We start from the raw sequence: 17,221 nt of genomic DNA on the forward strand, positions 1-17,221 counted from the left end.
TAGTGACCACTTTGAGGCACACTGTGGCACCACAAAGGGCCCCTGACACTAGCATGGACCAAGAACTGCACACCACCTCTGCCGGCGCTAGTGGACAGGAGGCACCGCCACAGGACCAACAGGCCACCAGCACCCCACCTCCTGCAGAAGGAGAACCACCCCGCAAGCGGTCCCAGAGATCCAGGAAGAGGACAGAGTAAGATGCCAAGACCCCCGCCAAGAAAGGATACCACCCTGATAGTCATCCCACTGTCCCACTTTGTCACCCTGTCCATCCTTAAACTGCCCCAGCTCCACTTCCCAGACCCATTTGGACAATTCACCTGTGAGACTAATAGACTGGACTATGCCATGGACATTCCTCCACCATCACCCCTCACCAATTTACAATCCCCCTCCAATAATTAGCACCTTAATAAACACCGTTATTGCACAAAACAATCAGGAGTCTGTCTGTGAATGTGAATATATTTATCTGTAATTATAGTGCCAAAATGCTTATTTACATTGTGATGCCAACATACCAATGTCACACAGCTGTAGTCCATTGGGAAACAAAGCAGATGTCACACTGTGGGACCCAGATCTCTGAAATCGTAAGGGAAAGTGACAACTCAGTTACCATACACTGGGTGAAAAGGACAGACAGTACAGAGGTAGTAGTGTTTAAGTACATGTAGTAGGCCAGTTTGTATTCTTACCTCTGTTCACTGGAAATATTGCAGTATCACCGTGTTCCTGTTGTCTATGTCGTCTTCTTCGTCTTCCTCCTCTTCACTCTCCACAGGCTCCACAGCTGTTACAACACCACCATCTGGACCATCCTCCTGCAGAAAAGGCACCTGGCGACGCAAAGCCAGGTTGTGAAGCATACAGCAGGCCACGATGATCTGGCACACCTTCTTTGGTGAGTAGAATAGGGATCCACCTGTCATATGGAGGCACCTGAACCTGGCCTTCAGGAGGCCGAAGGTCCGCTCGATCACCCTCCTAGTTCGCCCATGGGCCTCATTGTAGCGTTCCTCTGCCCTAGTCCTGGGATTCCTCACTGGGGTCAGTTGCCATGACAGGTTGGGGTAACCAGAGTCACCAATTAGCCACACACGGTGCCTCTGGAGCTGACCCATCACATAAGGGATGCTGCTATTCCGCAGGATGTAGGCGTCATGCACTGAGCCAGGGAACATGGCATTCACATGGCAGATGTACTGGTCTGACAAACATACCATCTGGACATTCATGGAATGATAATTCTTCCGGTTTCTGTTCACCTGTTAACTCCTGTGGGGGGAGACCAAAGCCACATGGGTCCCATCAATGGCACCTATGATGTTGGAGATATGTCCAAGGGCATAGAAGTCACCTTTCACTGTAGCAAATCCTCCACCTCAGGGAAAACGATGTAGCTCCGCATGTGTTTCAGCAGGGCAGACAACACTCTGGACAACACGTTGGAAAACATAGGCTGGGACATCCCTGATGCTATGGCCACTGTTGTTTGAAATGACCCACTTGCTAGGAAATGGAGTACTGACAGCACCTGCACTTGAGGGGGGATTCCTGTGGGATGGCGGATAGGTGACATCAGGTCTGGCTCCAGCTGGGCACACAGTTCCAGAATAGTGGCACGGTCAAGCCTGTATGTCAGGATGAGATGTCTCTCCTCCATTGTCGACAGGTCCACCAGCGGTCTATACACCGGAGGATGCTGCCATCTCCTCACATGTCCCAGCGGACGGTGCCTATGAAGGACAACAGCGAGCACAGAGTCAAACATCCCAGAGGTACGTAACCCAAGCTTTAAAAAACACGGATCTTAACCCATCGAATGGCTTGTATGAGTGTGGATGCACGGCCTAGGTATGTGTGACGCAGTACAAAAAGTAAGGCATGTGGGCCCCTGAAATGGCTGCTGCCTGACCTGTAAAGTGTGACAATGGGATGTGAGTTAACTGCGCTGGCGTTGCACACCGTGGCGGTAGGCGGTCGAAGACCGCAGCGCAATGCTGCATTGGTTAACATTGGACCCTATGGGTCTCAGGAGCCAATGACGATGTGCGCCGGCGGTCGCGGTACGCACCGCCGCGGACGTGACCGCCATTTTCTCTCTGTTAATTCACTCGATACCTGATCTTCGACAGGAGAGGACCTACACTGCAAGTGCCGCTGTGACCTCGGTCTGGAAGGGACAATGGCTCATGCGACTGGGGAAAGGGCCCCTGCCTTCACATCGGAGGAGTTGGAGAAGCTTGCGGATGGGGTCCTCCCCAGTATGCGCTACTCTATGGTCCTCCAGACAAACAGGTAAATACACTGGGAGCATGCTGTATGGGCTATGCCTGTGTTGAGTGGGGTGGATGAAAGATGGGGGGGGAGAGATTGAGGCATGCTTGAAACGACGGTGAGTGCATGTGCCACATGGCAAAGGTAGAGATGGGGGGCCACTCACATTGATGGTGCAGAAGGTAATTACTTTTCTTCTCCCCCTGTACATTTCATATAGGTCAGCGCCCACCAGAATACGGATATATGGTGTGCCATCGCCAATGACGTCCGGACCCTGGGGGTCCACCCCAGACGGGGCACCCACTGCCGAAAGAGATGGGAGGACATTCGCCGCGGAAGCAGGAAGACGGCGGAGGCTCAGCTGGGGATGGCCTCCCAACGTGGGAGGGGTGCCCGTCAGACCTTGACCCCCCTGATGTTCCGGATCCTGGCGGTGGCCTACCCCGAGTTGGATGGGCGCGTGAGGGCATCAAAGCAGACACAAGGGGGTGAGTACACTCACATTCTGCTAACTTTGCGCGCTGTGCAGGTGTCTGGGTGGGGGAGGAGGGCTGTGGGTATCCCTGGGCCAGGGCGAGTTCCATAGGCTAGGCCCCTCCGTAAGGCACGGCCCTGTGCCCCCGCTCCCCACCTCTCTAGGGTGCCAAGTACAGCTTTCATGGCCCTGTGTCACCTATGTGTGCAGATGTCGTCCATAGCCTTGTAGGCCATGTCCCAGGGATTGCAAAGTGGACCCCAAGTGCGCGGCGTAGTGCAGGGGGCTTCTGTGTCTGTGTTGTCCGCCAACGGTAGCGGGAATTCATGCACTCAACATGTCTTTCTTCTGTTTCGCCCCCCCCCCCCCCTTTTTGTGGTATTCCTGTTCATGTGTGCAGTAGCATCATCAGGCGGAGGAGCAGTGGCACCGGAGCACGAGGGAGCTGCATCCCACATGGCCATGGAGGGCCACACTACCGACTCTGAAATCGCCAGTGGGACGGAGGGCGAGGGGAGCTCCACGGCGGGGACACGAGCGGACATTAGTGCATCAGACTCGTCCTCTGATGGGAGCTCCCTTGTGGTGGCGGCAACATCTCTGCCCCCGCAACAACAGTTACAGCCGCCACCCCCCGCACCAGCACCGCCCTCCCAGCAGCCCCTCAGCGTTTGCCCCGTGCCCGCTCACCCAGGAAGGTGGGCATCTCCTTCGCCCCAGACACCTCAGGCCCTGCCCCAGTTACCCCTGCTGCCCTCAGTGAGGAGATCATTGACCTCCTCCAGACGCTCATTGTTGGGCAGTCTACCATTTTGAATGCCATCCAGGGTGTAGAAAGGGAAGTGCACCAAAGTAATGCATACCTGGAGGGCATTGATCCTGGTCAGGCGGCCCTTCAGCGAGCCTTTCAGACTCTGGCCTAGCACTGATGGCAGCCATTGTCCCTGTGTCTAGCCTCCCCCTCCAACTTCCTACACCCAGACCCAATCCCCTGTACCTCTGCCTATCCCAAGCACACCATCCGACCAGCCTGCACACACCTCAACACCCAAGGGCAGCTCAAGCAGACATAAGCACCACACATCCCACAGGCAGTCACACAAGCAACATCCACATACAGACATACCAACATCCACTGCCTCCACTGTGTCCCCCTCCTCCACGTCTCCCTCCTCCCTGCCAGTCTTGTCTCCACTCACACCTGCATGCACAGCATCTTCAGCCACTACGTCCCTCAGCAGCACACACACCAGAACACTCCGCACACGTGCACTCACCACCCCCACTGCCATATACACGTCCCCTGTGTCCTCTCCCAGTGTGTCTGTGCCGCCCCCTCCCAAGATACACAAACGCAGGCAGCCACCAACCCAACAGCCATCCACCTCACAACAGCCTACAGCCCAGGCACCTGCACCCAAAGCCACCCCACTCACACCTCCTACAACCACAACCTCTTCCTCCACTCCCATACCCACTACACCTACCCGTCCCACTGCTCCCCAAAATTTTTTCCTTTCCAAACTTAACCTCTTTCCCTCAACTCTCCCACCCCGTCCATGTCATAGGCCCAGAGCTAGCACCTCAGCCACTACATCACCAGGCCCGGTGGTGCATGTCGTACATGGTCACTGGAGTGCACCGCCCACCAGGGCAGCCAGTCTGGTACGGAGCCACAGCACAGCCGCCCCCCCCCCCTCAGAAACATCCAAAAATTGCCAGTGCACGGCGGCAGAGGGTCAAGACACCAGGGACAAAAAACCCTACCAGGGCTCCCAGCGGGAGTGTCGAGGCAGCTGGGACACCGGCCAAGGTGGGGAAGGGCCACAGGAGAGCAGGAAAGGCTGGGAAGGGCAGCACGCCCGACAACACCGCCATCAGCCCAGCTGGCCAGGAGGGCCCCGCAAGCCCCATCCCAGATGGCCAGGAGGCAACCAAAAGCCCCATCCCAGCTTGCCAGGAGGCCACCAAAAGACCCAGCACAGCTGCCCAGGAGGGCCCCGGCACCCACATGACAGGTGGGCAGGAGGGCCCCACCAGGCCCAGGCCAGATGGCACATGAGCACCCCGGCATGGCCAGCACCGCTGAACAGGGGACCGCCATCTCAAACACCGCTGAACATGGCACGGCTATCTCAAGCACCGCTGAACAGGGGACCGCCATCTCAAGCACCGCTGAACAGGGGACCGCCATCTCAAGCACTGCTGAACAGGGCACGGCTATCTCAAGCACTGCTGAACAGGGGACCGCCATCTCAAGCACCGCTGAAGAGGGTACCGCCATCTCAAGCACCGCTGAACAGGGGACCGCCATCTGAAGCACCGCTGAACAGGGCACAGCTATCCCAAGCACCGCTGAACAGGAGACCACCATCTCAAGCACAGCTGAACAGGGGACCGCCATCTGAAGCACCGCTGAACAGGCCACGGCTATCCCAAACACCGCTGAACAGGGGACCGCCATCTCAAGCACCGCTGAACAGGGCACTGCTATCTCAAGCACCGCTGCACAGGGGACCGTCATCTCAAGCACCGCTGAACAGGGCACGGCTATCCCAAGCACCGCTGAACAGGGGACCACCATCTCAAGCACCGCTGAACAGGGGACCGCCATCTGAAGCACCGCTGAACAGGGCACGGCTATCCCAAGCACCGCTGAACAGGGGACCGCCATCTCAAGCACCACTGAACAGGGCACGGCTATCTCAAGCACCGCTGCACAGGGGACCGCCATCTCAAGCACCGCTGAACAGGGCACGGCTATCTCAAGCACAGCTGAACAGGGGACCGCCATCTCAAGCACCGCTGAACAGGTGACTGCCATCTCAAGCAACGCTGCACAGGCGACTGCCATCTCAAGCACCGCTGAACAGGGCACGGCTATCTCAAGCACCGCTGAACAGGGGACCGCCATCTCAAGCACCGCTGAATAGGGCACGGCTACCTCAAGCACTGCTGCACAGGGGACCGCCATCTCAAGCACCGCTGAACAGGGGACCGCCATCTCACGCACCGCTGGCCCATGAGCGGCAGGGGCAGTGCTGCATCTGTGTCGGACAGGGCTGCACGATGCACTCTGGGCGCCAGGCCCCCTCCAGAACCAGTGGAGACATGCATCCACTACCTCATTCCTGCACAGGAAGAAGCACTCTGGCCAACAGGCACCCTCCAGAACCAGTGGAGACTGTTATCCACTTGAGAGACTGTGGCTTTGCACTCCCCAGGATGGAACAGTGGGAAACCCACCCACTGTAGAGACTTGAGAGACGGTGGCTTGCACTCCCCAAGATGGAACAGTGGGAAACCCACCCACTGTAGAGACTTGAGAGACTGTGGCTTTGCACTCCCCAGGATGGAACAGTGGGAAACGACTGTACGACGAAACAACGACTTCAAACACAACTACTGCCTTAACAACAAGGTCGGAACACCGACCTCGTTGCTACTACTAATGATTTTACCACAAATGCCTTAACAACGATATTTCGTTGTAAAGGCATTCCTGATAAAATCATTAGCAATAGGCACCATTCACCCTACATCCCTCACCCCACCCCCCCAACCCCACCCCAAAACCTAAAACCCTCTGACCCCCCACCCACTCCCCAAAACCAAAAACGCCCCACCCCCCCAACCCCACCCCAAAACCTAAAACCCCCTGACCCCCACCCACTCCCCAAAACCAAAAACGCCCCACCCCCCCACCCCACCCCGAAACCTAAAACCCCCTGACCCCCCACCCACTCCCCAAAACCAAAAACACCCCACCCCCCAACCCCACCCCAAAACCTAAAACCCCCTCACCCCCCACCCACTCCCCAAAACCAAAAACGCCCCACCCCCCCAACCCCACCCCAAAACCTAAAACCCCCTGACCCCCCACCCCCTCCCCAAAACCTAAACCCACCACTTACCTTCGCCAACTCACTTCTTTGTACCTTAACCACGCATGTTCGTTGTTCAGAACATACGTAGTTAAGGCACAAAACACCGGAGTCGTGGTTAAAAAAAGCATTGTTGTGCTTTCGTTAACCACGACTTTCGGAAAAAAAAAGTTGTAAAAAAGGATGTTCCCTGGAGTAGCTATATCAAGAAATAAAAAAGTAAAAAAGACAAATTGTAAACAATGCTCTGTGCAAACACTTGTTTAAAATTGTGCAGTGTCACAGTAGCAGTACATTGCTGGTCCTCAAGGGCCATTGGAAGTTTTGATTAGGAGGGTCACAGGAACATAATTTTACCCACAAATGTCTCACATTAAAGCAATGACTGGTTGAAAGGAATTAAGGCAGCATAATCTCAGATTAAAAAACAGTATTTATTTCTTAAAAGGATTTCCACAAAAAAACACACTGACACTTTGGGCCTGATTACAACTATGGCGGTCTTTAGACTGACAAGGTTGTGGTGGCGGTCTGACGTTGCCAAAGCGGTGGTCCAACCACCACATTATGATTGCAGCTGTTGTGCCGCGGTTGGACCGCCAGCACCCCCAGTTTCCCTCCACAGGAAGGGCTGGCGGTGTTGGCTGTCCTAATCCATGGGACAGCACTGAAAGCAGCTCCGCCCTGGGGATTACTACCCCCCTCTCTGGCAGCTTTTACATGGTGGTAGCAGTGCCATGTAAAGGCTGGTGGAGACTGGGTGCAGCATGCCCCAGTGGATCCCTGCACTGCCCATGCACTTGGCATGGGCAGTACAGGGGCCCCTATGGCCAGCCCGTTGCGATGTGCACTGTCTGCTTTGCAGGTATTGAACATCGGAATGGGTGCTGGTGCTCCCTACGGACTACAGTATTGTCGCTGGCTCTATTGTGAGCTGGTGTCAATGTTGTAGACCGTTCCCCGCTGGACGAGAAGGTGGAAACACTGTTTCCTCCCGCTGACCCAACGGGGATCTCTAATGGGGCCGCAGGAAGGTGGCCGCACTGGCAGCAACCTGACCGCAGGAATTTGATGGACGATGAAAACCGTCTGGCGAAGTCATAATGACCCCCTTTGTGTGGAAAAAGGAAAAGACTCTCATTAATGATTAAAGCATCATCCACTATGGAGTACAAGTATTCTATTCTTGTTGTGCTGAATTAATGGAAGCATGCTAGCTAGCGCATCGGGTAATACTTTGCTTTGCTCTGCTGTCTGCAGCTAGGGCAGCTGCAATGGACAATTATCTTTTACTAATTTCAGTGGCCCTGGTCTTCTAGAAATGCCTTTCAATTCTACCATGGCTCCAAAGAAGCACATGAATAATATATGCTGCATATGTCATGAATAACATGCGGATAATAGAAATTCTGTCTGACATAAGCAGACGGTGGGAAAAACGATGCTCTGCAGTACAGGCAAAGGAAAGGGATATATGTATAGATTTTATTAGACACATTTGTCACAGAGTATTCCATATGCAAAACACAAAATCACAGGTACTTAATCCCACTTTACTTCCTGACCTTGCCCTCACACACAAATTATTTCAAACAAACACATTTGCTTGGCAGTAAGGAAAGGAATCTTGACTTATTCTACCACAGGGTAAGTTAGATGGAAAAGGCCGGGCAGGTAGAGGTTTTTCTATAGATTTATGGGGAGTCACTGTTCATCATGTGCCTAAGCATTGGCTTAGTCATTCAATGTGGTTGAAGGTTGAAAAATGTCAAAAGGGAAAAATTTGAACAGACGTAAATCCTTTATGGAAGCCATTAAATATACAAACCACTTGGCCAGAAAAATATGGCACATACCAAGAATGGAGTTTTCAATTTTTGTGGTAGGCTGGGACAGAATTTAGGAAAGAATAAAGGAGTGAAGTACTAGGAGGTGTCTGGCGACAAAGAGTGAAGGGAAACACGCCTTGTTTTTGTTTTTGTTTTAAATGCATTTTAAACTTTGTAAATGCTGCAATAACTGAAGCAGGTGCATACTACACACGCAACACTGCAATGCAGAATTGAACCATGCTGCAGTTAGTCCATGGGTCGTGAAATGCCATGAGTAGGAAGTTAATGAATGAAGATGGATGGGATCTGCCTTGCATTACAAATGTGGTGCATATGCTAGTAATTATCAATAAACAAGCATTGTGACTTACATCCACCAGTACCTGCCATTGCAGGCACTCCCCCTTCAACTGCTGCAACTTGTGCACAAGCGCTGGTCCTGGCACTGCTGGTCTGTGTATCTAGAAAAAAACATTACACATTTTAGATGCCCGATATGCTTCCCCCTTTTAATTTTTTTGACAAAATACAACTGCAACACATCACTGCAGTTTGGTATTCAGTACCTCCTCTTTCGTGGAGATTATCACTTTGGGAATTTTGTTGGATGAAAATGTTGAGAAACCAGGTAGTCAAGCCAACCAAAAACTTTTTGTAATGGAAAGGCAGAGATATGTTGACTGTGAGTCATTTAAGCGCAACGAAGGGGTTGAATAAATTGGTCAAGGAAGGACTTGTGATTATGGTTGGTAAATGCAATCGAACCGTCCTCATATTACTTTCCTGCCATGTTGCACTGTCATAGAAACTGCTGGTATACTGAATAATGCATTCAACACAACATTTTGGGCTCACCATAACCAAGGCCTCTCTCTCTTGATGATTTACTGTTTGAGCATGACCAAGAAAAAGAAAGCCTTCTCAACAAACACAGATAGAATAGCTTGCAAACTCTGCAATCTTCACAGTAGAGTACGTAATCTATTCTCTTTTTCTTACAGTACCAGATATATATGGTAGGGGAGAGGGAAAACCTAGTAATTAAGCAGAAGAAAGCTACAGATTACTACAGGCAGGAGGAAGTCAACTACAGAAACATGAAATATAGAAAAAAGGATAATGCAGGGATGACAATTAATAAACATTCACAAGAATGAAGAGGATTTGAAAAAAAACAGTCACATTATTAAAAAAAAACAAGGGGAAATTATTCTAAAAGAGGAGAGGTAAAAATTAGGGAAATAAATAATATCAACAGGAAAAGATACTGGGTCCAGCAGAAATGTCAGCCATGGCACTGGTGGTGGCAGCCTTGGCCTGATCCTCTGATTCCCTCTTCTTGTGCTTGGGGGCTGATGTAAGAAATAAGGAAGATAACAAAAATAGATTTGTGGTACAGTTAATCTCCCAGAAAATATTTTGACAGGCAAATGCTGTAACATATTGACATTGTAATTTTCTAAATCAGATTTCCTATATTACTAGTATTGAGTTGACCTATTCCTAATTTCTTAAATTGAATCCCTATTCCAAATTTCCTAAACTACATTTGGAACTACTAATACATTGCAACAAATGGTCTTTGCTTCTCAACCCCCTTTGATGGGCCAACTCAGCCAGTTTCCCTTTTCAATGCATAGATGCATACTACACATCACTGGGAGATTGCTTGGGACTGTACAAGCTACATAAAAGGAAAGTCGCTGTTCCATCTTCCATCTTACATAATCAGCCCAAGTGAGTGCTTACAGCCATAAGTGCAACTAGGCAGAACCGAGCACCTGACTTGCTCAAATTGGATCTCATAATATTGATAACGTTACGCAAACTAAACTTACCTCTGAGTGTGAGCAGAATGCTATTTGAAAAAACAAATGCATTAGCATTGTAGGACACAACAAATAAATAATTATTCACCGAGCCCTGCAACCTGGATGCCCAGCAGGTCAAGCAGATCCTGCTCCTGGTCGAGAATGTTGGCCCAGCAGTGCGTCAATCATCTATTCTTTTTACATTTCTCATCCTAAGTGGAAAGGGCATGCCCAGACATGGATCCCATGTTTACTATGCCACCTGATTCAAGCTAGCCTGGCTGATCAAGGGTGATATCCTGAATCCAGTCCCATGGTCCTTGTTTCTGGTCCAGGGAGGACCTGGCCTGGCAGTTTGGGCTGGACTGTTCCCATGGGGAGCAGGGTCAAGACTGATTTGCATATGAGTGGGTCCGAATAGGAATGACATGGCATGCAAAAAAAACGATGGTTTTAACCCAGATCTGTGACTGAGGTGAATGTTAGATTTGTTCAGCATTCTGTCCATCATCTCTTCTTTTTGCATTTGTTGCCCTAAGTGGGAAGGGTGTGCCCAGACTTGGGTCCTGTGTTCGCTATGCCACCGGATTCAAGTAGCCTAGCTGATGAGGGGTGATACCCTGAAAACAGTCGCAGGATGCTTGTTTCTGGTCCAGGGAGGACCTGGCCATTCGGGCTGGACTGTTCCCATGGAGAGCAGGGTCAAGACTGATTTGCACATGGCTGCGTCCAAACTGAAATGGCATGGTGAGCAAATACAATGGATTTAACCCAGATCTGTGTCTGGGGGGAATGATTTGTTCAGCATTCCATCCATCATCTGTTCTTTTTGCATTTGTCGCTAACGGAGTGAGGTTGAATCTCCTAGAGTTTTTTAGGCACTCTGCATAGCAGAACTCTGCGAGATCTGCCCAGGCCTACTCTTGAGTCGTCTTCTGCAGATAAAATAGTTGTCCATGGATCTTATATTTGGGGGTAATGAGTTCCATAATTTGGCTGCTTGAACAAAGAAAGATGTACCACCTATGTTTTTTTTCTTGTATTGTGGTATTTTGAGGCGAAGTGTCAATCTGGACTGGAGGTTCCTTTGTTCAATGTATTTGGTGATTTTATTCCTGATGTAAAGTGGTCCTGTTCCATTCATTGCTTTGTGGGTGATACAAAGCAGCTTGAAGGTAGATCTTCTGGCAGCTGGTAATCAATGTAGAGCCCTCATGGCAGGGGAGGTGGGGGCTTGTGGCTTTACATGTAGCAGTAGTCTTGCAGCAGAGTTCTGAATGCTGTGTAGTATTTTCATAGTTGATAAAGATGATTTGTGGTAGAGGCCATTGGAATAATCAAGTTGAGACAATACAAAAGAGACAGTAGCCTATACCCTGCATGGAAACCATAGGTGGGGGAAGATGTGTTGCAGAATTTTCATAGTAATGAAGCTTGATCTTGCCAATTTGTCTTCTTTGGCATTCATTGATATCTTGGAATCCATAGTAATTCCAAGATTTCTTGCTTCCTCATTTAGTTTAAGAGGTGGTCCCGGAACGTCAAGTCAGGCGCAGAGTGGATCATAAGTTTTTCCATTTGCCACATGTGAGTATTTCAGTTTTGGAAGAATTTAGTTTGAGATGGCTCCACACCATCCACTGATCAACGGCCCGAGGAAACTGAATATTTGTTATTTTCCATTGTCAATGGGGCTTTCCAGTTTAATTAGTATTTATGTGTCATTTGCATAGTTATACATGTGAGCTGAAATCCATTTATCATTATTGATAATGACTTCATGTAGATGTTGAAAAGCATGGGTGAGATAATAGAGTCTTGAGGGATCCCTCCTTTTGTGAATTTTGGTTGGGATGAGAATGGGGTAATATAGATGACATTTCTTCGGTTTTGAAGGTGGGATGTGATCCAGTCGAGAGCAGCCCCTTCTATGCTGGCTTCATGCAGTATTTGTATTAGAGAGTCATGGTCAAATGACTGCTTTGGAAATATTGAAGCTTGTCACTTTGTGTGTGTTAGAAATGGGGTCTTTGGTAGGCAATCAGGTTACCCCCTGTCCAAGCAAGGACCCTCACTCTAGTCAGGGTAAAGGAGAATCACCCTCCGTTAACCCCGCTCTCCACCTTGGTAGATTGGCACAACAGGCAGGCTTAACTTCAGAAGCAAGGTATAAAGTATTTGTACCACCACACACAGTAACTCAGTGAAAACACTACAAAATGACACAACACAGGTTTAGAAAAATGGATAATATTTATTTAACAAAACAAGACCAAAATGACAAAAATCCAATATACACAAGTCAAGTTATGAATTTTTAAAGACTAAGGCCCCAATTACAACCCTGCCAGTCGGTGTTAAAGCAGCGGTAAGACCGCCAACAGGCCGGCGGTAAAAAAAATGGAATCACGACCACGGCCTAAACCGCCAACATAGACAGCCACTTTAACAGTCCGACCGCCACGGCGGTAGAAACAAACACTGCGACGTCACCGCCAACAGACAGGCGGAAGACAATATACTGCCCACCCTATCACAAGATGGCAATCCGCCACCTTTTCCGGGGCAGAACCAACGTGAACAAAAACACGGCGGAAACAGGACTTGGAAGGGAAAACACTCACCTCTCCACACACCATGAGGAGCCAGGACGCCATGGAGCCAGAACTCCAGACACTCCCTGCGATGGTCTTCCTGCTCCTCTATCAGGAGCGACGACCACGGTGAGTACTGCACCTACAAAACAGGGGAGGGGGGAGGGAAAAGAGAGTGACACACACACACGCAACGCGCAACACCCCCACCCTCACCCACTACAACATACACACAAATACATGGTGCAACATTACATATACACCCCCCCGCCCCCCTGGAAGAACGCAAGGACAAAAGGAAATTAGTTGCACGATTGTAATCATGAAAAATCCAGTAGTCAAAACTCAAAATACAGTATATACAATTATGTACTCTAACTACACAAGTCCGGATAGTGCACCAATTATTGTCCTTGGACCACTAGGCCCAAAATGCATGGGTGAGGCCCACACATGATACCATACGTCAAACGGAGAGAACACTGCAGGGGCATCAGATCAAAATGAAACCGGCACCTCAGGGGGAGGGGTGGGGGGGACCCTCAGCCTGATGAATGCACGACGCCACTGCTCCACGAGGGGGCTCCATGCCCACTGCTGTATCCTGGGGAGTGCAAAGCCACAGTCTCTCAAGTGGATAACAGTCTCCACTGGTTCTGGAGGGGGCTTTGTGCCCAGAGTGCTTCATCCTGCCAAGGACTGAGGTAGCGGATGTCTTTCTCCACTGGTTCTGGAGGGGGCTTTGTGCCCAGAGTGCTTCATCCTGCCACGGACTGAGGAAGCCGATGTCTTTCTTCACTGGTTCTGGAGGGGGCCTTGTGCCCAGAGTGCTTCATCCTGCCAAGGACTGAGGTAGTGGATGTCTTTCTCCACTGGTTCTGGAGGGGGCCTTGTGCCCAGAGTGCTTCATCCTGCCAAGGACTGAGGTAGTGGATGTCTTTCTCCACTGGTTCTGGGGGGGGCCTTGTGCCCAGTGTGCTTCATCATGCCAAGGACTGAGGTAGTGGATGTCTTTCTCCACTGGTTCTGGAGGGGGCCTTGTGCCCAGAGTGCTTCATCATGCCAAGGACTGAGGTAGTGGATGTCTTTCTCCACTGGTCCTGGAGGGGGCCTTGTGCCCAGAGTGCTTCATCCTGCCAAGGACTGAAGTAGTGGATGCCTTTCTCCACTGAAAGTGGTGCATCATGGAAGCTGCCCAGGCTCCTGGAACTGACCACAGGCCTCGACGACTGACCACTGGGGATGGCAGCCGTGTCTGCGGTGGTGCCACTGGCTCAGGATGTCGCGGGGCTGCTGGCGGTGCTTGCGGCGGGGACACTCGCGGGGGTGCTGGCAGTGGCCTCTGTGGCATTGGTGCTGGCGGCGGGCTCACTGGCATCGGTTCTGGCGGCGGGCTCAGTGGCGGCGGTGCTGGTGGTGGGCTCAGTGGCAGGTGTGCTGATGGGGGCTCTGTGGCATTGGTGCTGGGCGGCGGGCTCTGTGGCGGCGGTGCTGGTGGTGGGCTCTGTGGCGGCAGTGCTGGTGGCGGGCTCATTGGCGGCGGTGCTGATGGCAGGCTCAGTGACTGCGGTGCTGGTGGTGGGCTCAGTGACTGCGGTGCTGGTGGCGGTGCAGGTGGCGGTGCAGGTGGTGGTCTTCTCCGCTGTACAGGTTGGCGTCGACGTGGACATAAGGTGTGACACTGGTCCCATTGTCGGTGCCACCATGCCTTCTCCTGACCTGCCCTTTATTATCTGGCTCTTCCCCACCTTGGATGGTGGCGCAGCTGTCTTGCCATTATCCCCTTTCGTTTTCCCTGAGCCCTTGGTGACAGGTGTTTTCTGATTCTCCCTCCGGGATGTGGGCAACTTTTTAACTTTATCAGGTGGCGGAATGTCCTTGCCCTCGTTCCGTGGCACACTGGCAGCCCTGTTGGTTGGCGCACTCCAATAGCCCGCAGTTGATGGCACCACTGTGCCTGTTGATGTGGTGGCTGTGGTGCTGGGTTGGGACCTGGAAAGCCTGGCCCTAGGGGACGGACGGGGGGGAGGTGTAGGGAAGAGGTCAATATTAGCCAGGAAAAGTTTTTAGACACACTGGGATGGGTAGATGGAGTGGGTTTGGGAGTGGAGGAAGAGGTAGTGGTTGTAGGAGGTGTAAGTTTGCTGAATTTGGGAGAAGGTGCTTGGGCTGGAGGCTGTTGTGAGGTGGATGGCTGTTGGGTGGGTGTGTGCCTACGTTTGTGTACTTTGGGAGGAGGGCTCACAGACACACTGGTAGAGGACACAGGAGATGTGTGAATGGTAGTGGGGGTGGTGAGTGCACGAGAGCGGTGTGTGGTGATGGGCGTGCTGGTGATGGAGGTAGTGGCTGAAGATGTAGTGCATGCAGGTGTGAGTGGAGACGAGACAGGGAGGGAGAAGTAGGATGTGGAGGAGGGGGACTCTGTGGAGGCAGTGGATGTTGGTATGTCTGCATGGGTATGATGCTCGTGTGAGTGCCTGTGGGATGTGTGGTGCTTATGTTTGCCTGAGCCACCCTTGTGTGTTGAAGGTGTGTGCATGCCGGTCTGATGGTGTGCTTGGGATAGGCTGAGGTACAGGGGATTGGGACTGGGTGGAGGAAGTCGGAGGGGGGAGGTTGGACACAGGGACAATGGCTGCCATCAGTGCTGAGGCCAGAGCCTGAAATGCTCTCTGTTGGGCTGCCGGGCCAGAATGAATGCCCTCCTGGTATGCATTTGTTTGTTGCAAATGCCTCTCGACACCCTGGATGGCATTCAGAATGGTAGATTGCCCAACAGTGAGGGATCTCAGGAGATCAGTAGCCTCCTCACTGAGGGCAGCAGGGCTGGCTGGGGCAGGGCCTGAGTTGCCTGGGGCGAAGGAGATGCCCACCCTTCTGGGTGAGCGGCCACGGGACACACGCTGAGGTGCTGCTGCGAGGGTGATGATGGTAGGGGGGGTGGTGGCTGTACCTGTTTATGCGGGGGGCGCAGAGGGGCCCGCCATGCAAGGGAGCTCCCATCAGAGGAGGAGTCGCTGTTGCTGCTGTCACCTCCTGTCCCCGCCATGGAGTTCCCCCCGCCCTCCGTCCCACTGGTGGGTTCAGACTCAGTTGTCTCGCCCTCCAGGGCCAAGTGGGATGCAGCTCCGTCCTGCTCCGGTGCCACTGCTCCTCCGCCTGATGATGCTATTGCACACAAGAACAGGGAGACCACAAAAAGGGGGGGAAAAACAGAAGAAAGACACGTTCAGTGCATGCAATACCACTACCGTTGGCAGACACTACTGACACAGCAGCCCTCTGCACTATGCCATGCACTTATAGTTCCTGGATTATTCAAAGAGGCCATGGGGTACAAGGCCTATGCCCGATTGCTGTACACATGGAAGTCACAGGAGCGTGACTAGGTGTAGATGGCTCTTACCACTGGTGGGGTTGGGGTGTCACATAGCCTGCCTCAAAATGGGACCTTGTCCACCTCCCCCACACAGACACCTCGTAATGTGCGCAGAGTCAGCTGAATGAGAGTGTACTCACCCCCTTGTGGCTACTGTGATGCCCTCAAGCGCCCATCCAACTCCGGACACGCCACCGCCAAGATCCGGAACATCAGGGGGGTCAAGGTGTGACTGGCACCCCTCCCACGTTGGGAGGCCATCCCCAGCTGGGCCTCCGCCGTCTTCTTGCTCCAGCGGCGAATGTCCTCCCATCTTTTCCGACAGTGGGTGCTCCGTCTGTGGTGGACCCCCAGGGTCCGGACATCCTTGGTGATGGCAGGCCAAATATCCTTCTTCTGGTGGGCGCTGACCTACAGGAATAGTACAGGGGACAAGGAAAAACTTTAACCGTCCGGACCGTCACAGTCATTAGCCCACGTTCCCACCCTTGCCCTGACGCACATACACTGACGGTCCTCTCATGCAGGGCTCAGTCCCCCCAATGTATCTTCCATCCACACCACTCCACACAGGCATTGCCAATGCAGCATGCTCACAGTGCACTCACCTGTTTGTCTGGAGGACCGTAGAGTAGCGTGTACTGGGGGAAGACCCCATCCACTAACTTCTCCAACTCCTCCGAAGTGAAGGCAGGGGCCCTTTACCCAGAAACATGAGCCATCGTCGCTTCCAGACTGAGGTCACAGCAACACTTGCAGTGTAGGTCCTCTCCTGTTGAAGGTCAGGTATCAAGTGAGTGTACAGATAGAAAATGGCGGTCACGTCCGCGGCTGTGAGTACCGTCGCCGCCGGCGTTCATCGTCATTGGCTCCTGGGACCCATAGTGTCCAATGTTAACCAATGCAGGATTGTGCTGTGGTCTTCGACCGCCTACCGCGACGGTGTAGAACGCCAGC

The sequence above is a fragment of the Pleurodeles waltl genome, chromosome 5 (assembly GCF_031143425.1).
Source record: "Pleurodeles waltl isolate 20211129_DDA chromosome 5, aPleWal1.hap1.20221129, whole genome shotgun sequence".
NCBI lineage: Eukaryota > Metazoa > Chordata > Amphibia > Caudata > Salamandridae > Pleurodeles > Pleurodeles waltl.